The following is a 22,539-nucleotide window of genomic DNA, read 5'->3' on the forward strand; positions in this document are numbered from 1 at the left end:
CTTAGAGGAGTCTAACTGTACTGTTCTCCCAATAAATGCACAAATTTGTTTTTCCTTTTCTTTTTTTTCTTATTTGGCCTTCCTCCACTGGCACTTCAATCTTTAATCCTGTTGTTGATTTTCCCTGGCCTTCTAATATTAGTAAGAAGTCTCACAACACCAGGTTAAAGTTTATTTGGAATCACGAGCTTTTGGAGCGCTACCCCTTCATCAGGTGAGTGGAGAGGTAGGTTTCTAATATTAGAACTGTGAGGAGCAGCAATTCTTTTTCCTTCAGGTAGGATCTTTTCCTGAGGTTCTCGACGATCAAAATCCCGACTCGTCGCCAATTTTACTTTTGTGATGCCCCAACTATGTTAGGGTTTGTGAGTTTTAAGCAAAAAGAAAAAGATGTGGTTTTCATATATTCAAAATATTAACAGGTTTATTGCAGGAGTTGTTGCCTGTACAAAGTATAAAATGAAACTGAGGCAGGAGCCTGTGAAACACCCAATGACATCACCATCAAATCATGTGAGCAGCTCTTAAAGTAATCATGCAGCCACTTAAATATATTACGTCACTCTACTGCTTGAGTTAATGGCCTGTGGGCAGATTATGTCCATGCACCAGAGCTATGAGGAAGATTTTCTCTAATGAAGCTTCTCTCAAATTTTAAACTTTGGTCAAATTTGAATGCTGGAAAAGCAAGGGAGAAAGAGAAGCTGGTGGCACCAGGTAAAGGAACATTGAAAAATATTCAACATTTTAAGCCGGAAGAAAGTATTTATCAGGAAATCCAAGAGAGTGTCAGTATCCTAAAATTTTCCAATGTTGTTCATGATTTAAATATATAAAAATGTTGCAGCTGATTGACCTTGCTGCATTTTCTAGTTATAGAAACAGAGCAATAGTTGTGCTAAGTTTAGAACATTATTCAAAATGAAGGAGATTATTTTGTCAGTACCGCTGAATACTTGCAATTGAGTACACATTTTTTAGGTGCATATATACTTTTATAAGTATATGTTTTGTCACAAAATAATTTTGAGGCACTGGAATATACAGCTGTCTCTTCATCAAACTAAATTTTGTCGGGTTGTTTGATTTTGATCTGATCTATTATTGTCACATGTATTAACATAGAGAAAAGTATTGTTTCTTGCGTGCTATACAGACAGAGCATACCGTTCATAGAGAAGGAAATGAGAGAGTGCAGAATGTAGTGTTACAGTCATAGCTAGGGTGTAGAGAGAGATCACCTTATTGCAAGGTAGGTCCATTCAAAGGTCTGATAGTAGCAGGAAAGAAGCTGTTCTTGAGTCGGTTGGTACGTGACCTCAGACTTTTGTATCTTTTTCCCAACGGAAGAAGGTGGAAGAGAGAATGTCCAGGGTGCGTGGGGTCCTTAATTATGCTGGCTGCTTTGCCGAGGCAGCAGGAAGTGCAGATAGAGTCAATGGATGGGAGGCTGGTTTGCGTGATGGATTGGGCTACATTCACGACCTTTTGTAGTTTCTTGCGGTCTTGGGCAGAGCAGGAACCATACCAAGCTGTGATACAGCCAGAAAGAATGTCTGGAGCAATCTTTCTACTTCTTCCGTTCCTGACATGGAATACTGTGGGTCATCCAGATCTTCAGGCGTTGTGCTTTATTTCACTCATCACACTGCCTGAATGATTCCCTTGAGTTTTTCCATTTTAAGTGGCCAATGGATAACATACTGTGCTGTAGAAATAGCCTGTCATAAATCATTCTCAGAATGAATCAGAATTCAGTGATTTTATGAAGTGCCATAAAGAATCAAAATTATATATTAAGCAATGTTACTTTTCAATTACATTTGCAAGTCAGGCCTCCATAGAAAAAATACATTTGAGCCGTGAAGATTGAAAATCATAAATGCTCTGGACATTGCTGTGCAGTTTTTTAGGTCGCCATGATGTGCGGATGCTGGGGCTGGATTGAGGTGGGTACAGTAAGAAGTCTCACAACACCAGGTTAAAGTCCAACAGGTTTATTTGGAATCACGAGCTTTCGGAGCGCTCCGAAAGCTCGTGATTCCAAATAAAACTGTTGAACTTTAACCTGGTGTTGTGAGACTTCTTAATGTTGTTTAGGTTGGAACTACTTTTGCTTTCCTAGGCCCCAAATGTTGTTTACATCCCATAATTACAGAGAGGTTACTCAAATTAGCTCTTCATAAACCAGCCAGACTCCACCCTGCAGCCTGTTGAAAGAGAATAAGAAAGACCGACCAGCTTTTATTTAGCCCCTTTCATTTCCTTAGGGTGACCCACCTCACAGCCAATGAGAGATTTTTGATGTGTAGTCACTATCATGGTGTAGGAAACAGGGCAGCCATTTTGTGTCCAACTAACTCCCACATACAGCAATGTGACAGTGAGCAGATAATCTATTTTAAAGAATCTGGATGAGCTATGATTATTGACCATGACACGGTATATAACTTCCCTGGTTTTCTTTTCGAAATGGTGCTTTGGGACTTTACCTGAGTGCAGAAAGGTCTTGGGTTTAACGTCTCAGACAAAAATTGAAACCGGAAAAAAACTCCAGACACTCCACCACGGTGCCAAAAGCTCGCTTTACCTGGTCCCATAACCCTAATCCTGTGAACATGGCGAAATCAGTGGTGTCTGCCCTGGGTGGATGTGCCACAGCATTTATTTAGATTTCTACCATAGCTGCAGCGAAGTTACATTGAAACCAATTGTTTGATCAATGGGCACGAGAGCAGGCAATGTAATTAGAAATAGGATCCCTACAGTGCAGAAAGTGGCCATGCAGCCCATCAAGCATGTACCAACAACACCCAGGCCCTATCCCTGTAACCCCACATATTTACCCTGCTAATCTCTAATACACTAAGAGGCAATTTAGCATGGCCAATCAACCTAACCCGCACATTTTTGGACTGTGGGAGGAAACCTGAGCACCTGGAGGAAACCCACAAAGACATGGTGGGGCGGGGGGGAAATGTGCAAACTCTACACAGCCAGTGACCCAAGGCCAGGATTGAACCCATATCCCTGGCGCTGTGAGGCAGCAGTGCCAACCACTGTGCCACCATAGCGTCCTGTTACATCTGTTCATTGTCCACCAAAACAGACAGATGCAGGTTATGCAGAAACTATATTGAAAATCATGAGAAAATTATTGGATAGTGTAGAATTATTGAATAGCACTTACAAGCTATGGCCACCAGATGTCACTGCTGCTAAGCTAATGCCTTCCTCTGTTAAAGAGTTTTATTTCCCGGGTGCCACGATGATGGGTTATTTTCACTCACTAAAACCTTACGAAAAACCACAACAGATTTAGAAGTTAGAACGATCTCTTTTCTCAATGGCCATGAGTACCATTAATATGTTCTTCAGACATAAGAACAGGAAAATATTTGTTATTGGAGCAGGAATACATGACAGTTATAGTTATTTTTGATATATATGTCTTACGGTTATAGAAATATAATGTTCATGCCTTTCTCTTTGTCCTTGGGCACCGATACGAGAAAATGATTGCCGTTCTGCTGGTCTACTTCAGTCACATTTTTGTTAAATGTTCTTCATTATGTGAAAGAAATGGGCATTTGGAAATGATACATTTGTACATAATAATAACCCACAGCAGGGGATGATTTCAGGGCTGGGATTTAATCTTGGAATTACAGTGCTGGTTATAAAACACAATCTCTGTTCTTGTGCTTTCCATGGCATTGACCGAGCCCCTCAATTACGTCCCTGATGGGCACAGCACTGAAATGTTCATGTGATACACGAGCCACAGAAATGTAGGCTGAGTCTATGATTCTATGAGTCATTCAGAACTTTATTCTCAGCCTCAAGGCTGCCACACTATCTGCTCTGACAAAGAGTCATCCAGACTTGAAACTTTCACTCTACTCTCTCTCTCCATGGTTACTGCCAGACCTGCTGAGGTTTTCCAGCATGTTCAGTTTCTTGTGTTCACTTCTTGGTATTGTGTCTAAATACCCATGATGCCGCTTCCATTTTATTTATTGTGGTCCATCTCTGGGTCTCTGCCATAATGTGGATGCTGACTCTCAGTGCATTCTGTGCTATTGGATTAACTGTAACTAAATATTTATCGACAAACAATCCACAGAGTTCAGTTTTACTGGAAATATTGACCTATTTTCTTGTTAGGATACTGACCGACTTACTGTTTAATTCCAGTATTTTACGTATTTTGTTTCAGATTTCCAGCATTTATGGTTCTATCTCATATAGATTCCACGCTCAGATAAATGGTTGTAGTTTGTTCTTTTTCTTGACATTTAATGTCTTTATGTTTTGGGAGATTTAATCCATGGTTACTCACCTCTCTGCGCACATTAAGTGAGGTAGAGCAAAATCATGGCCTTGCAAGCTTCATTCTGCCTGTCTGGAAGGAAAGGGCTTGATTTAATGATTGGCCTTCTCAATAGTTCATAGTGCTTTGCTGCATCGCTTTGGCCTGCGATATAACCTCCCTCTAGCCATCGGGAATTCTTGGCTAGAAGGCCTGACAAGATCATTGTGCTGATGTGTTTCTCTTCCATACTTAACACACCTTCCCAAGTTCATGTGATCCACACAGGGACCTCTTCAGGTGTGACCCAATGATATTAGGCTGTGCTGTGTTTAAGTGACGGATGGGAGCATGGTTTGAAATTCCAGTCATGTGATTGGAACTTAGCTTTGCCCATAGGATCTCTACAATGCAGAAGGAGGCCATATGGCCCATCAGCCCTGATTTTACCGGCATGGCCGCCCGAGGCTCGTAAGATCGCGGCCGAGGCCAGTGGGGAATGCTGTTCTGTGAGCCTTGCTCACCCCGATTTTCGGGGCGTCCATGCCGGTAAAATAAGGACCATTGAGTCTGTACCAACTCTCTGATAGAGTATTGTACCCAGGCCCACCGCCCACCCTATCCCCATTAAGCCCCGCACATTTACCATAACCAATCCTCCTAACCTCCACATCTTGGGACACCAAGGGGCAATTTAGCATGGCCAACTCACCTAACTTGCTCATCTTTGGGCTGTGGGAGGAAACTGGAGCACCCGGAGGAAACCCACGCAGACACAGAGAGAACGTGCAAACTCCACACAGACAGTGACACAAGGCCGGAATTGAACCCAGGTCGCTGGTGCAGTGAGGCAGCAGTGCTAACCACTGTGCCGCCGTTTTGATTGACTTTTTGGGTGATCACCTCAGTTAAAGCTAAATTTTGAGTTCTCCGAATCTTCATAAATTAGAAACAGGACATTTTTCATGGTTTATTTGGTAGTGCTACTTTGCCATTATGTCACTGTGAAGTTCCACTATGAAGCGTTTAACTAAATTTAGCTGCAGAACAGGAAAAGATTACATTTACTATATTTTATCTCTCAGGAAATGCTTCAGTGAATGGTATGGCTCACTATTTGCTCAACAGGGCAGTCTATGCTGGCGTACGTCCTAAGCATATTCCCATGCCTGTCTTTTGGAATGTCAAACCTCTTCCAGTTTGACTAATAAAGCACTTTTATTTTGGGGCTTAATTAATGAGGATTCCTAATCCCCTTGGTCATTTCCAAATGATTTTGTCAGCTTTACTGGATGCTTAGTTTACATTGAGAAATTATGATAAAAATAATAATTAAAAATTGCTTCTGTCAATGACAGGAGTCCACAGTGTATCTTTTCTTTAGTTCCATCTTCCCTCTGGGTTGAATGGCTATAGAAGCACTTTCATTGGTTAAAACACACGTTAAGGTGTAAATTTGGGGAATAAGTAACTTCTTATTGAAATTTACAACTTGAAATTGGAGTAGTCATAGAGGTTTACAGCATGGAAACAGGCTCTTCGGCCCAACTTATTCATGCTGCCCTTTTTCTTTAACCACTAAGCTAGTCCCAGTTGCCTGCGTTTGGCCCATATCCCTAAATACCCATTTTACCCAGGAGTAATGTTAAAACATTCTGTATATGAAATTGCACAGGACTAATCTGTTGAGAAATAGCATTGATTCATTTAAATAAATACAATTCGAACAGTTATGGAAATATTGGGCAAGTCCAGAGGCATTTGATTGGGCAAAATGGTACCAATTGGGGATTCGGACTTCTCCCCGTCGATTAAATCCAATACTCACTAGTGGCAGGCAGAGGTCTTGTCATGGGCGGCAGGATGGGATGGATGGTGGAGGATTAACAAACAAATATTGTCCAGTTTGCCTGCAGGCCACAATGGTCGGGTTGCTTTTCAAACATTGGACTGACTGAGGGACTCAGCATTAGGTTGGGGTAGAGTGTGTGGTGGGGTGTGGGTGAAGAACTAATTTGCTTCCAAAACCCCTTCTGCCCTCCTCCCCCCTTCTGCCCACCTCCCTGCACCCTCCACCCCACTTGCAATTTGCTTTCCTCAGGGATCCAGGATATATATATATATATAGTGGCATGGTGGCACAGTGGTTACCACTGCTGCCTCACAGCGCCAGGGACCCGGGTTGAATTCAGGCCTCGGGTGACTGTCTGTCTGTGTGGAGTTTGTACTTCCTCCTCGTGTCTGTGTGGGTTTCCACCGGGTGCTCCGGTTTCCTCCCACAGTCCAAAGATGTGCTGGTTAGGTGGATTGGCCATGGAAAATTGCCTCTTCATGTCAGGGGGTTCAAGGGTAGGTTTCTGAAAGATTGCTGGTTAGGTGCATTGACCCGAACAGGTGCCGGAGGGTGGCGACTAGGGGAATTTCACAGTAACTTCATTGCAGTGTTAATGTAAGCCTTACTTGTGACTAATAAAGAAACTTTGAAGATGTGTGGGGTTATGGGAATAGGGCCTGTGTGGGATTGTGGCCAGTGCAGACTCGATGGGTCGAATGGCCTTCTTCTGCACTGTAGGGATTCTACGATTCTATGAATCCTTGAAGAAGGTGAAACATGTTACAGCTTTGATTTGAAGCAGGATTTCCATCCTTTTGGGGGAAGTGTTGCAATGAAATGTCCAGCATGGAATGGTGCACCCTAGGGATAGGCCTCTTGCTGTCAATTAGGGACTTAATTCCCTCGGTGGCCCTGGAGGTTGGGTTGGGGGGTGTACCATCTGGTTTTGTGGAGGATGCCAGATCCCCACCCCCATTAAATTCCATCTATTGTTTTTGTACAGGCCAGCTCTCACAAATATTGAAATGGGAGATTGGCACTAGATGGGTTAACAGAATAAAATGGTAATAAAAGCAAATGGAGTAAATCTCCAAATGCAGAATCTGTATTTGGACTGTTTGTTAGTTGCTACACCACCTTTACATCAAGGATAATCCACCCTTCTGAGTGAAAGAAGGCCATAGAGAATCTTCTGATGGAAGGGCATAGGCGATGAAATTGATTTGGGCCAAATTTGAGTTCATTACCATGATCACATGACCAATACTGAAGGGTCTCTTATCTTTCCCAATATTGGATCATTACTTGAAATGAGATCTCCTCACTCTTTGTTGTCTGTTTCTTTGACGTAAAATTCATGATGAGGATTGAAGCTGGAAATACTGCCGAGATGTCAGACCAAGAGCATAATTAATTTCAACAACAGATTATAGAACAGAACCTGTAAATTTACCAGGTTACCTTTGACGAGCAACATTTAACAGAGACTAATGGACATCTGGGAAGTGATTAGATTCTGTAATTAGATTCAGGATATTTGAATGACATCATACATGATAAATTGAATGGTTTATAACAATAACAGTTGACAAATAATATATTAAAGCCCCAGCTTCACTCACCATGTTTTGATATTTTTTAATCATTTCGGGGAGTTTGTGGCTTTATTTGATTTCAACCCTTGTTATTTCACCGGTGGTTTGCTGTCTAGCCAATATATATATATAGAACCCTCACGAAAGGATTGGTAAATGTGTCACGGTTATTTCTTCTTTATTTGGCTACTGGAAAATAATGTCACAATGTATTCTTCATTACTTCATGTTTTTAATCTGTTGTATTGAGCTTTTCACTCTTGTTCTTCCTACGCTGTAATACACCAATTCCTACATAATCTTCCTTCATCCTGCAGCCTCACTGTGTTAAGCTCAGATGTAGAAACATAGAAACATCGAAGCAGGAGGCCATTCGGCCCTTTGAGCCTGCTCTGCCATTCTTCACGATCATGGCTGATCCTCCAATTCAATAGCCTAGTCCTGCTTTCTCCCAGTAACCTTTGATCCCGTTCGCCCCAAGTGCTATACCATTCAATTTATTTTGTATGATGTTATTCAACTATCCTCTTGAATACATTCAATGTTTTGGCATCAACTACTTCCTGTGGTAATGAATTCCACAGGCTCACCACTCTTTGGGTGAAGAAATGTCTCCTCATCTCCATCCTAAATGGTCTACCCTGTATCCTCAGACTTTGACCCCTGGTTCTGGACACCCCCACCATCAGGAACATCCTTCCTGCATCTACCATGTCTAGTCCTGTTAGAATTTTATAAGTTTCTATGAGAACCCCCCCCCCCCTCATTTGTCTGAACTCCAGCGAAAACAATCCTAATCTAGTCAATCTCTCCTCATACATCAGACCCCCCATCCCCAGAATCAGCCTGGTAAACCTTCGCTGCACTCCCTCCAGAGCAAGAACATCCTTCCTCAGAAAAGGAGACCAAAACTGCACACAATACTCTAGATGTGGCCTCAACAAAGCCCTGTATAATTGCAACAACACATCCCTGCTCCTGTACTCGAAACCTCACGCAATGAAGACCAACATACCATTTGCTGCCTTTACTGCCTTCTGCACCTGCGTGCTTACCTTCAGTGACTGGTGCACAAGGACACCCAGGTCCCGTTGCACGCTCCCCTCTCCCAATTTACAGCCATTCAGGTAGTAATCTGCAGCCTTGTTTTTGCTTCTGGACATGTTTTTGCTTTGGACATGTTGCACTGTCCTCTGTTTTAGCCCATTCTCCCAAAATCTCAAAACTGAAAAGCTCTGTACCTCTCCTGCTTTCCTTGCCTTCGATTTGCAAGCTTTTCAAATAAAGCCTGCTTTATTCAGCCATTGTCTAATCACTTACTCTTAAATCCTATGAACAAAAAGCAACCCCCCCCCAAAAAAACCCTTTTTTAAATACTAGATATCTGAAACAAAAACAGAAGATTAAAGCCAGTCTCACGCCCAAAATGTTAACTCATCTGTTCTCTCTGCCTCAGCTGCTGAGTAGTTTAAACATTTTATATTGCCATCTCATTCTAAGACATGCTGTATTCAACATTAATGATGTCCTCCTGCGCTCTAGGTCATGAACGTTCAGTTAAGTTACACCGCGATGATAAAATAAATATACGATAATGCTGATTGACACGTTTCCAAAAAGATTAGTTTGCAAAATACCTCTGCCACTTCCTGTATAGTTCAGTTGGAGCTGTACAGGAAGTAGTAAGAAGTCTCACAACACCAGGTTTATTTGGTATCACGAGCTTTTTGAGCGCTGCTCCTTCTTAAGGTGAGTCAGGAAGTGGCAGAGGTCACTTTTAAAAAATTTTCCAAGGTAATATTCTAAAACAACTTTGCTCAAAACCAATTCATTTTATCAGATCACTTGATTATTCTTTCAATGTTTGGAATAAATTATTGAAACAATTCAACACCTTGTCAGCAAACAAAATTCATCTGAACGGGATTGTGTTCCTTTTAGTGAGAATAAGGAGTCTGTATGTTGCCATGTTTTTAAGCAAATATTAACCTACTAGATGGAGTATCTGTAAATTGTTAACAAAAGAACTCAATTAAAATCCAGTTATGGCCCTTTTTAGGAGATGAACGTGGTCTGCTTTTTGCAAAATGATGCATTATGTTGCACTTCAGCTCTGTATACTGGGCACTTGTACTGCACTGTAAAGACTCTTGCCAAAGATGCAATTCTGGAAATCTCCCATAAAGATGCATGATTTAAAGGATGGAGACCTAGTAATTGCAAGTAAATGGTGTGAATCCAGTGAATCTAAAGAACTAAAATTGGAATGGAAGTAAAGAAAATATTTTAAAAATGAATTACAAGCAGCTGAAGCACCATTTTTGCTGCCTGTTACCAGTTCAGGTTTCACTTCCAGGAATTCTGCCACTTGGGAAAAGGAGTCATGAGCCACTTCAACAATGGAATACATAGTGATATGATTGGTGATGTAATGCCTGAACTGCACTGGCAACTGTAATGAGCCCTGAAAATGTTTCGGTTCTAATTTAGGACTAAAATGGAAATGAAAATGCCTTTGCAAACAATCCAGCAGATTTTAACACAAAGATTACCGCTCGTGACAACAGTGGGAATATGCCCAAAACATTCAGGCAATGTTCCTCTGATCATTCTTTTGACAAAAAAGACAATTCATTTATTATGAAGAGGTAAATATCTCTGTTAAAGTAGCAGACAGAGGAACAGGTTTGCACGGTGACACAGTGATGAGCACTACAGCTTCACAGCACCAGGGATCCAGGTTCAATCCCGGTTTTATGTGACTGTGAGGAGTTTGGACCTTCTCCCCGTGACTGCGTGGGTTTTATTTTTCCCGGTGCTCTGGTTCCCTCCCACAGTGCAAAGATGTGCAAGAGAGATGGATTAGCCATGGTAAATGTGCGACGTTATGGGGATAGGGCGTTGGGACTGGGTAAAATGCTCTTTCAGAGAGTTGTGCAGATTCAATGGGTTGAATGACCAGCTTCTGCACTGTTGGGATTCTACGGACTGTAAGGATATGACAAATCAAATGTTCATCCTTGATGATATCGAGTGGTCATTTCTGCCCCATAACGTTGACCTAAGCTATACAGACATTTTATTGGAGTGTTGATAGAACCATAGAATTATTAAAAACATCATGGAATGATTATAGAACATAAGGAGACCATTCAGCCCATGTTAGCTCTCCGCAAGAGGAAATTAGTTAGTCCCACTCTCCTGCCTTTAAACTGTAGCCCTGCAATTTCCTTTCTCTTTAGGTGTTTATCCAACTCTCTTTGGAAAACTACAATTCAATTTATCTCCATTATATCCTTTCAGGCAGTGCATTCCATGGCCTGATCATTAACTGCAATAAAAAGCATTTCCCCATGTTGCCTTTGGGTTTTTGCCACAAACCTTAGATCATTATTCTCTGGTTCTTGACTCTTTCACTAATGCAAACAGTTTGTTTTGCCTCAATCTTGCTGATGTTTATGCCAATGGGATCTTATGGACCCGCAATGGAACAACTCCACCACAGGTTTCCTGGCAGTGAGGGGTGCATTTCCCGCCGCCAGTGAGTGATACCCTGCCTCCTGCTGCCATCAAACATGTCGCAGAGGGGGAGGAAATTTTCACCCACAGTAACTACTCTATCTAGACCTCTCATAATTTGGAACATCTCTATCAAATCTTTTCACAACCTTCTCTTCTCCAAGGACAATCACAACTTCTCCAATCTATCCACATTACTGAAGCCCTGCAACCCTGGATCCATTCTCGTAAATCTTTCCTGCTCCCTCTCCAATTCCTTTCTAGCCTTCCTAAAGGCTCGTGCATAGAATTGGACACAATACACGAGTTGAGGTTCTATCAATTTCATAAAGATTCAACATAACTTTTATTCTCAATACCTCTATTTATAAAGGCCAGAATCCCAGATGCCTTTCTGAACACTTTCTCAATCTTCCCCTGACACCTTCAATGAGTAGTACACCTCCAGACTTCTCTGTTCCTGCACCGTTTTAGAATTGCAGCCCTTAGTTTACCTGCCTTCTATATTCTTCCCACCAAAATGTATTGCCACAGTGGTTATCACTGCTGCCTCACAGCGCCAAGGACCCAGGTTCGATTCCCAGCTTGGGTCACTGTCTGTGTGGAGTTTGCACGTTCTCCCCATGTCTGTGTGGGTTTCCTCCCACAGTCTGAAAGACGTGCTGGTTGGGTGTATTACACCGGACTGTGGTGACTCGGGGAATTTCACAGTAACTTCATTACAGTGTTAATGTAAGCCTTACTTGTGACTAATAAATAAACTTTATTTTAAATTTCATTCATATATCAGGTGTCCACTCATTCCACCAGTCTGTCTGTGCCCTCTTGAAGTGTGTCACTATCCTTCTCACAGTTCACAATGCCTCCAAGACTTGCAGATTTGAAACTGTGCATACACACTTAAGTGCAAGTCATTCATTTATATCAAGAAAAGAAGTGATTCTAACATGTACCTCCAGGTAATCCCACTGTATAACATCCTCCATATTTTTAGGATAAGTTTTTTTAGAGCAGCACATTCTAATGCCAACCAGAAAGGTACTACATTAGACCTGATACTGTGCAATGAGAGAGGATTAATGAACAACCTCATAGTGAAGGCAGTCTGAGTTAGCAATGATCAAAATATGATTGAATTTTACATTGAATTTCGCATACCGATTTTCTTTCATTTGCCAATATAAATGTGTGTCCTCTTTATCTTGACCTTTGTAACTGGGGACAATTTCTCCCTATCTACTCTGTAAAATTTGTAATACAGTGGATGTCACGGTGGGGCAGCATGGTGGCACAGTGGTTAGCACTGCTGCTTTACAATGCCAGGAATTCAGGTTTGATTCCCGGCTTGGATCACTGTCTGTGCGGAGTTTGCACGTTCTACCTTTGTCTGCATGGGTTTCCTCCATGTTTCCTCCCACATTCTGAAAGGCATGCTGGTTTGGTGCATTGATCCGAACAGGGGCCGGAGTTTGGCGACTAGGGAATTTCACAGTAACTTCATTGGCAGTGTTGATGTAAGCCTTCCTAATAAATAAACTTTACTTTACTTTGAGATACACTTCCTGCGTGCCTGTACAACCTCAGAGGAGTGCATGCCTGGAGATTTCAGGGACGCTGCAATCGGGATGATGTTCAAGACAGGAGACAAGTCTGACTCAGGTAATTGCAGAGGAATCTCCCTGCTGTCCTCCACAGGGAAGATCATTGCAAGAATCCTCCTTTATCACATCCTCCCCATCACCAAAGAGCTACTTCCAGAGTCCACCTGCTCCACGATGACATGCAAACCATGATCCTCACCATAAGAACAAACACAAGGTCTATCACAGTGAAGACTGAGGTCAAAAAGCTTGTGTCATCACACCAACCCTCTTCTCCATTTTCCTCATTGTAATACTGCACCTCACTTCCAGAAAGTTACCCACAATTGTGGAGACAATTTATGGAACTGTTCAACCTACAATCTTTCAATCCAAAACTAAAATCACTCCAACCTCAGTCATTGAGTGCCAGAATGCAAATGACACTTGCATGAGCGTTCACTCAGAAAGTGGCTCCAATCATGGTGGACTCCTTCTTCGAAGCATACGAGAAAATAGGCCTTTCACTAAACACCCAGAAAATTAAGATCCTCTTCCAATCTGCTCTCAACTGTTTACAATTTACATAGATGATTTGGAGTTGGGGACCAAGTGTAGTGTGTCAAAATTCGCAGATGACACTAAGATGAGTGACAGAGCAAAGTGTGCAGAGGACGCTGAAAGTCTGCAAAGGGATATAGATAGTCTGAGTGAGTGGGCATTGATCTGGCAGATGGGATACAATGTTGGTAAATGTGAGGTCATCCATTTTGGTAAGAATAACAGCAAAATGAACTATTATTTAAATGGCAAACAATTGCAGCATGCTGCTGTGCAGAGGAACCTGGGTGTCCTTGTGCAGGAATCTGAAGGAGTTGGTTTGCAGGTGCAGCAGGTAATTAAGAAAGCAAATGGAATTTTGTCCTTCATTGCTAGAGGGATGGAGTTTAAAAACAGTGAGGTTATGTTGCAGCTGTATAAGGTGCTGGTGAGGCCACACCTGGAGTACTGTGTACAGTTTTGGTCTCCTAACTTGAGAAAGGATATACTGACACTGGAGGGGATGCAGAGGAGATTCACTAGGTTGATTCCGGAGTTGAGAGGGTTGGCTTATGAGAGGAGACTGAGTAGACTGGGGCTATACTCATTGGAATTCAGAATAATGAGGGGAGATCTTATAGAAACATATAAGATTATGAAGGGAATAGATAGGATAGAAGCAGGGAAGTTGTTTCCACTGGCAGGTGAAACTAGAACTAGGGGGCATAGCCTCAAAATAAGGGGAAGCAGATTTAGGACTGAGTTGAGGAGGAACTTCTTCACAGAAAGGGTTGTGAATCTGTGGAATTCCCTGCCAGTGAAGCAGTTGAGGCTACCTCATTGAATGTTTTTAAGGTAAGGATAGATACATTTTTGAACAGTAAAGGAATTAAGGGTTATGATGAGTGGGTGGGTAAGTGGAGCTGAGTCCACGAAAAAATCAGCCATGATCTTATTGAATGGTGGAGCAGGCTCGAGGGGCCAGATGGCCTACTCCTGCTCCTAGTTCTTATGTTCTTATGTTCTTGTGTTCTTATGTTCAGTGTCCAAAGATGTGTAGATTAGATGGATTAGCCATGATGAATGTGCAGGGTTATGGGGATAGAGTGGGGCAGATGGCCTGGGTAAGATACCCTGTCAAAGAATGCAAACACAATGGACCAAATGGCCTCCTTCTGCACTATAGGGATTCTATAATGATTCTGTGATGACTGAAGCCTACACTGCAATTATTGTCCCTCTCCTTATTATCACTGCCTCTTTCCATGATCACTTGCTCCCCAAACCCTATCTCTGCCCTCCATTTATTTCTGAACCTGCAATCAGCCCCCGGCTCTCCAAACTCCCCATTATGATCATCTAGCAGCAGAAAACCTATCTAGTCTTGGACTGTGACCTTTGCTGCAGTATTCCCTTGCCTGACAGGGTGCTAAACCTGTCAATAAATCTGTTTCCTGGACAGGGAAACCTGTTAAATATAAAGGCACTGAAAACTTCACGGTGCGCAAGGCAGCTGGATCAGAACTGCACCTCAGCTAAAAATCCTGCTAAAGAGTCATAGAGGTTTACAGCATGGAAACAGGCCCTTCGGCCCAACTTGTCCATGCCGCCGCTTTGTTTTTAATCACGAAGCCTGTCCCAATTGTCTGCATTTGGCCCGTATCCCTCTATACCAATCTTACCCATGTAACTATCTAAATGCTTTTTAAAAGACAAAATTGTATCCGCTTCTACTACTACCTCTGGCAGCTTGTTCCAGACACTCACCACCCTCTGGTGTGAAAAAATTGCCCTTCTGGACCCTTTTGTATCTCTCCCCTCTCACCTTAAACCTATGCCCTCTAGTTTTCGACTCCCCAACGTTTGGAAAAAATATTGACTATCTAGTGGGTGTATGCCCCTCATTATTTTATAGACCTCTATAAGATCACCCCTCAGCCTCCTACGCTTCAGAGGAGAAAGTCCCAGTCTATCCAGCCTCGCCTTATAACTCAAACCATCAAGTCCCAGTAGCATCCTAGTAAATTTTTTCTCCACTCTTTCTAGTTTAATAGTATCCTTTCCATAATAGGGTGACCAGAACTGTACAGTTTTCCAAGTGTGGCCTTACCAATGTCTTCTACAACTTCAACAAGACGTCCCAACTCCCGTATTCAATGTTCTGACCAATGAAACAAAGCATGCTGAATGCCTTCTTCACCACTCTGTCCACCTGTGACTCCGCTTTCAAGGGGGTATGAACCTGAACCCCGAGATCTCTTTGTTCTATAACACTCCCTAATGCCCTACCATTAACTGAGTAAGTCCTGCCCTGGTTTGATCCACCAAAATGCATTATCTCACATTTATCTAAATTAAACTCCATCTGCCATTTGTCAGCCCACTGGCCCAATTGATCAAGATCATGCTGCAATCCTCGATATCCCTCCTCACTGTCCACTATGCCACCAATCTTGGTGTCATCTGCAAACTTACTAACCATGCCTCCTAAATTCTCATCCAAATCATTAATATAAATGTCAAATAACAGTGGACCCAGCACCAATCCCTGAGGCACACCGCTGGTCACAGGCCTCCAGTTTGAAAAACAACTCTCTACAACCACCCTCTGTCTTCTGTCATCCAGCCAATTTTGTATCCATTTGGCTACCTCACCCTGGATCCTGTGAGATTTAACCTTATGCAACAACCTACCATGCGGTACCTTGTCAAAGGCCTTGCTAAAGTCCATGTAGACAACATCAACTGCACTGCCCTCATCTACCTTCTTGGTTACCCCTTCAAAACACTCAATCAAATTTGTGAGACATGATTTTCCACTCACAAAGCCATGTTGACTGTCCCTAATCAGTTCTTGTGACTCTAAATGCCTGTCTCTCAGAATACCTTCCAACAACTTACCCACTACAAAAGTGAAGTTCACCAGCCTGTAGTTCACAGGCTTTTCCCTGCAGCCCTTTTTAAACAATGGCATGACATTTGCCACCCTCCAATCTTCAGGCACCGCACCTATGATTATCCATGATTCAAATATCACTGCCACAGTAAATATTGGTTCCACTCTTGCTGCAGACTATATTCACGGACCTTTTTGGATTTTGGGCAATGGAAGTACATTCCCTATTGTTGAGAATGTAGCGTGACAGTTGATGTTGAACCTGAAAGAATATGCAGTGCACACTCGAATCTTTGAACCTTGCAATCCTTCCAGAAATTCAATGCAGATATTGCCGACTGTTACCTTTCAAAGTGTCGCAACAGCATGCTAAGCCTAGTTTCCCTTTTATGGAATATGTGCTAACACTTGTTTATTTCCTCAGTCTTACTAAACCATCTAAAAATAGTTTCTATTACAGTAAGCATCAGTATTTTGTCACTGTTGACATGCTGTTAACTGGTCGACAATTCCCAGGGTTGTGCCAATCCCCACTTGAAGAATGGAATTTGTTATTTTCCAGTCTTTTTAGTGTTCAAAGGACCATATAAAGATTCAGCCAGATGTACAATTCGCAATGCCATTAATATCTTTGTATGCATATTCATGTAAAATGCAACCTGAACTTTGAGACACAACCATTCCCCAAATCACAGTTGAAGTGTAAATTGGTATTAATTGATTAAAAATGCTTCTGGATGTCAACAACTTTAGAAGAACGAGAGGAGAAGAAACTGCAATGCCTCTTGTAGGGTTTGCTGATCCAAAACGGAGGGCAGAAATTTGAATGAAGCAGTGGGTTGTCCCACACCAGAAGGATGTTGGATATGAATGATGATGGAGCTTTCTGAGTGATTCATAAGCCATAATTTAAATGTAACAGTAAGGGTCCTCTGTCTGAATAAGGTTCAATTCTGTACACCTAAAACTGTTGTGCATTCGGCTACTGGGGTTTATCCCAAGAACTGACTCCACAGACAAACATAGGGGAACACAGGTATTTATTTCCAGGTCTCACTCGTTCCACTTTCCAACTCCTGTTGCCCTCCCAGGGCGGTCCCCAACGGATCGCCAGACACCCCTTAAAGGGGCTGCACCCCCAACATGCATAACAGAAACTCTGAACTAATTATGGCATTATGCTTGTAAAATTGATATTTATAGGGATTATCACTTCTCTTAAAAATCGGTTTTAACTTCCAGGGTGCTTTGGAATCTGGTTAATGGTTGTTTTGGCAAGTGTTTGGTGAATACTTTTGCAGAGTGTGGTTGAAGGTAGCATAAACTACTTTATCGAGTTGGTTAGGCTTGTATTTACTACAGTTTGGAAGAATGTGGGAGGGGATCTCATAGAAGCCTATAAAATTCTAACAGGACTATTCAGGGCAGATGCAGAAAGGATGTTCCTGAAGGTGGGGAAGTCCAGAACCAGGGGTTATTGTCTGAGGATACAGGGAAAATTATTTAGGACTGAGATGAGGAGAAATATCTTCACCCAGAGAGTGGCAATTCACTACCACAGTAAATAGTTGAGGCCAAAACTTTGTATGTTTTCAAGAGGAATTAGATATAGCTCTTGGGGCAAAGGGGATGAACGGATATGGGGTAAAGTGGGAACAGATTACTGAGTTGGAGGATCAGCCGTGATCATAATGAATGGTGGAACAGGCTCGAAGGGCCAAATGGTATTTTCTATGGTATGCTCCTATTTTCCACGTTTCTATGTTTATTTTTCTATGAGTGAAAGGCTGCTGCTGGCAACTTGGCTTGTCTAGGGTTGTGGCAGCTCATATTTGCCACATTCTCCAGGTTGACCTGAAGGTTACCACTGCACTGAACATTCTTCCAGGACCTTTGTGGAATCTCACAATCAGTGACACACAAATGCATAAGGAAATTCCCTTTCCATTAAACTCACCATGTGCAGCTCTGCATGGATAAAGCAAGCTGGGGTGCCAGAGCTGTGGGATTGCCTACGATCTCAGGGTTCCCCACAAGTGCAGGATGCCATTGGCCTCAAGGGCTCCCTTGCAGAACCTGTGAGATTCATTCATAGAAAAGAATTTCACTCTTTGATGGTCCAGCTAATTTATGATCACAGAAAGTAGATGCAGCATGTTGCTGCAAGGTACCCACAGAGCACACACAACTCACACATTATAAGTCTTTCTCAGGTACTAGAAATATTTGAGGGAGTTCAGCGCTTGGAGGGTTGACTCCTTGGTGATTGACCCCAGATGACGTGGCTACTGCTGCCTGCTCGTTGGCCACAGAGTGGATCTAAGAGACTTACAATGATGTGCATTTAACCACAATGTCCTTATTAGAACAGACCATTGGCCTCTTGAATATGTGGTTCTGATGATTGGACTGGTCAGGTGGGGGCTCTCCAATATTCACCACAGTATCCAGCAGCATCATTGTCCCCTGCAAAGAGGGGATTTGTTGCCAGATGGAGACATGGAGCAACTAGATGTCTCCTTGGATGAGGACGACTTGGAAGGGAATGAATCTGAAGGAGCCAATGATTCAGACGAGCCACATGAGGATGCCATTACATGGGCATGATTTGGCAGAAATGCCCATGACAGCATTATAGCTACAAGATTTCAAGGTGAATAAGGTGAAGACAAGTTTTCATGATGTTCGCTTCATGCTTTGATGCAAGCAACACAACAAAACCTTCATTGTCAGCATCAACGTATCACGAAAGGTCATCAATCTCATAATTGTCAAGGCGGCGGCATAAGTCGCCTTCATCCCTTATGATGGGGTCATCCTTGGAAGGTGCAGTAGCCTAGGGAACATGTGGCTGCTGCATGATGTGATCATCATCACTCCACTAGCGCACATCCTTAAGCAACTACACATAGTCTAGCCCTTTCAATCATGCCATCAATAAGTCAGTGGGCATGGCATCCTTCAAGAGGCTGAAACACCAGTCCACACATGGGTACACTTATGCCAGCATGTCCTAAGTGTGATTGGGGTTGCGGGTTTTAAACAAAAAGAAAAGATGTGGTTTGCACATGTAAATTCAAGCTAACAACGAGAGGTTCATCCTAAGAGCTCCTGTATGTACAGAGTAGAAAATGAAACGAAACAAGAGTCTGTAAATCACCCAATGACATCACCATCAAATCATGTGACCAGTTCTTAAAGCAATCATCCAGTCACTTGAATATATAACATCCCTCCCTCTTCTGTGGTCATGGCAACACATTACTACAATGTTATACATAGCATCAAGAATACTCTAGACACAGTACGATGCACCATTAATCATTATACACAGTCAGTAAGAAAGTCAATCAGGAGTGCATATATTCCTCTTTGGTTGTTTACGACATTCTGGAATTTGGTTATTCTTAACTCAAGGAGTATGATTTGGAACTTCAATAGAGATTTCTTTGCTTGGAACTAATTTTGCATTACTCTCATGTAAAACAGCAGCAAAGACACAATTATCAGGCAATTCAAATTCAACTATGTTTTCCATAGTCGCACTCACAACACGAGGGGCTAAAGAAGTTGATACTTCTGGAGATGATGCAGAGAAATCATTTAATTGGTCAGCATGGCATTGCCAAACTAGTTCACCTTTGGTTTGAACCATGTAAGAAATTGGGACCTGTTTTTTGCTAAAACCATGGCTGGTACCATTTTTCACTTGTGGCACAATTACACACTAACACTTCAAAGTCGCCCAGAATCAATATGATTCACCCTGTGTGGTCAAAACATTCAGTTGGAGCTCTTCATCATATTCTGAACAGATAATCTATTCTTGTGATGCTGATGACATGCTGGCACAGTGGTTAGCACTGCTGCCTCACAGCACCAGGAACCCACGTTCGATTTCCAGCTTGGGTCACGTGAGTTTGCACATTCTCCCCATGTCTGCATGGGCTTCCTCCAGGTGCTCCAGTTTCCTCACACAGTCCGAAAGACATGCATTGGCCATGCTAAATTCTCCCTCAGTGTACCCGAAAAGGCGCCAGAATGCGGTGACTAGGGGATTTTCACAGTAACTTCATTGTAAGCCTACTTGTGACACTAATAAATAAACTTTTTAAAAAACTTTAAAAAATAAGCGTTTGAGAGTATCCACCTCCTTCATGTTCACACACCAGTGCTCGCCTCTGTCAAAACATAAACCCTGGGATTTTGCCCCCAGGACAAACATGGGCACAAACAGTGATGTGGCTACAAACAGCAATGTGGGTACAAACAGTGACCTGGGCACAAACAGCAACATGGGTACAAAATCTCACAAGAGACCAAAAACGAGATCACCCCCACACCCTGCCATCTGCATAATGAATTTCCTGCCCAGGAAGATTGGGAACATCATTTAAATACATTTAAATGTCATCAGGGCACTTCCCTGCTGTATCATCCCCCCACATTGGGGTCTCCCTGAGGTTTACAACGTGTTTTTAAAAATATGAACCAGGTGAAGGGAACTGCCAGAAGCGGACAGGTAAATATAAGTATGGCTCCCGAGGAGAGAAGGACATGCCCGGTCAGTACCCTGGCACTGCCCGCAGCATCCTGTCATTGCAATCTAGGTGGTAATGCCAAGGGGAAATGCCAGGGTGCTAGGGGATAGTGCCAAAGAGCAGTACCTGGGGCTGCCTCTGTGGAGCTCCATGAGAAGGGATTTCCCAGCAGGAGGGTCTTACCAGTGTATGGCCGGGCCCCAGAGCATGAGGAGGGGTTCTCCGTGTATGTGGAAGATCCCCATGGGGGGAGGGGCACCGAGTGTATGGGGGGAGTCTCCGTATGCATGGAGGTAGGGTTTCTTCTTTGTTCTTAACCAGAGGTTGGGGTGCTCAATAAAAAGGATGTCACGATCTCTGGAAACCTGATGTTGCAGGCTTTTTCAGGCCCTGTCCTGCCAGCATGATGATATGGGACACACCTCTGGGATATCTTTCTTCTAAGTGCTGGGCAATATGGTGAGAAAAGCCAGCTGTGGCTGCACACCGAATTTCTTGCCCGAGTCAGCACTGAGAGGTGAAAAGAGAAATTTCCACCCAGTTTTTCACTCACTATGACCATTATAACAGGAGGTTTGTGATGCGTTTCTCAAACACGAGGCCAGATGCTCAGTAAATGAAAGGCTTTTATTTACTGTAATGAAGCAGCCAGTAATTATATACACTATCCCGGACTGAAGGGGTCCCAGCCAGAGCAGGGACTTTTATACCTCTCCCAGGAGGCGGAGCCCGACTGGGATGTACCACAACACTACAGTACAAAGGTGTAACAACCCCACCCTAACCCCAACAGCAACAAGTAGCACAACCCAACAGTAACATATGTACATCCTTGTAGTACTGGCCAGACCCTGGCTCAGTACTATCCAGTGGGAACCAACGATGGTTCATCACAGTTTGCTAATCTGTTGAAATCTACTTGAACATATATCCAACCATTCCTTCACTGTTACTGGGTCAAAATCCTGGAGCTCCATTCCCAACCGCACTGTGAGTGTACCTACACCAGATGGACGGCAGTGGTTCAAGAAAGCAGCTCACCACCATCTTCTCAAGGGCAATTACAAATGGGCAACAAATGCAGGCCTAGCTGGTGACACCTACACCAGTAAATGAATTTAAAAATAGATTGAAAGGCTTTGAATTTTGCAACAAATAATATATTCCTACTTAATATCCTAAGGTTGTTTTTTTAAATGCATGCTCCTGGCATAGATCGGCTGGATGGTCAACATCTTTTCCCAAAGGTAGGGGAGTCTAAAACAAAAGGGCAAAGGTTTAAGGAGAGAGGGAAGAGATGCAGATATGTCCAGAGGAACAATTTTTTCACACAGAGGGTGGTGAGTGTCTGGAACAAACTGCCAGAGGTAGTAGTAGAGGCGGGTACAATTTTGTCTTTTAAAAGGCATTTAGACAGTTACATGGGTAAGGTGGGTATAGAGGGATATGGGCCAAATGCAGGCAACTGGGACTAGCTTAGTGTTTAAAAATAAAGGGCGGCATGGACAAGTTGGGCCGAAGGGCTTGTTTCCATGCTGTAAACCTCTATGACTCTAGCATGGGGTATTAGCAGTCAGCTGGACACGTTGAAAAAGGTGACTGTTATGATGTCTATGCTATTTCATCAATGGTCTGACAACTCTGGGTTGAGTGCATGCTTTTTCTGATTATATATTACTGGCAGAGACGGCTTCCTGCTGTAAAATTGGCCCTCTTTTATTT

The 22,539-nt window shown here is 42.8% G+C and overlaps 1 long non-coding RNA gene across 1 annotated transcript in view; it reads left to right on the forward strand.

Moving 5' to 3' along the window:
- Positions 1-581: 581 nt before the first annotated feature.
- Positions 582-22,539, forward strand: part of LOC144502280 (uncharacterized) — a 47,032-nt gene continuing 25,074 nt past the window's right edge. Inside the window, exon 1 of the long non-coding RNA XR_013499321.1 lies at positions 582-717. This is a non-coding gene — a long non-coding RNA (uncharacterized LOC144502280). The remainder of the gene's footprint in view (positions 718-22,539) is intronic.

This window comes from Mustelus asterias, chromosome 1 (assembly GCF_964213995.1).
Source record: "Mustelus asterias chromosome 1, sMusAst1.hap1.1, whole genome shotgun sequence".
Lineage (NCBI taxonomy): Eukaryota > Metazoa > Chordata > Chondrichthyes > Carcharhiniformes > Triakidae > Mustelus > Mustelus asterias.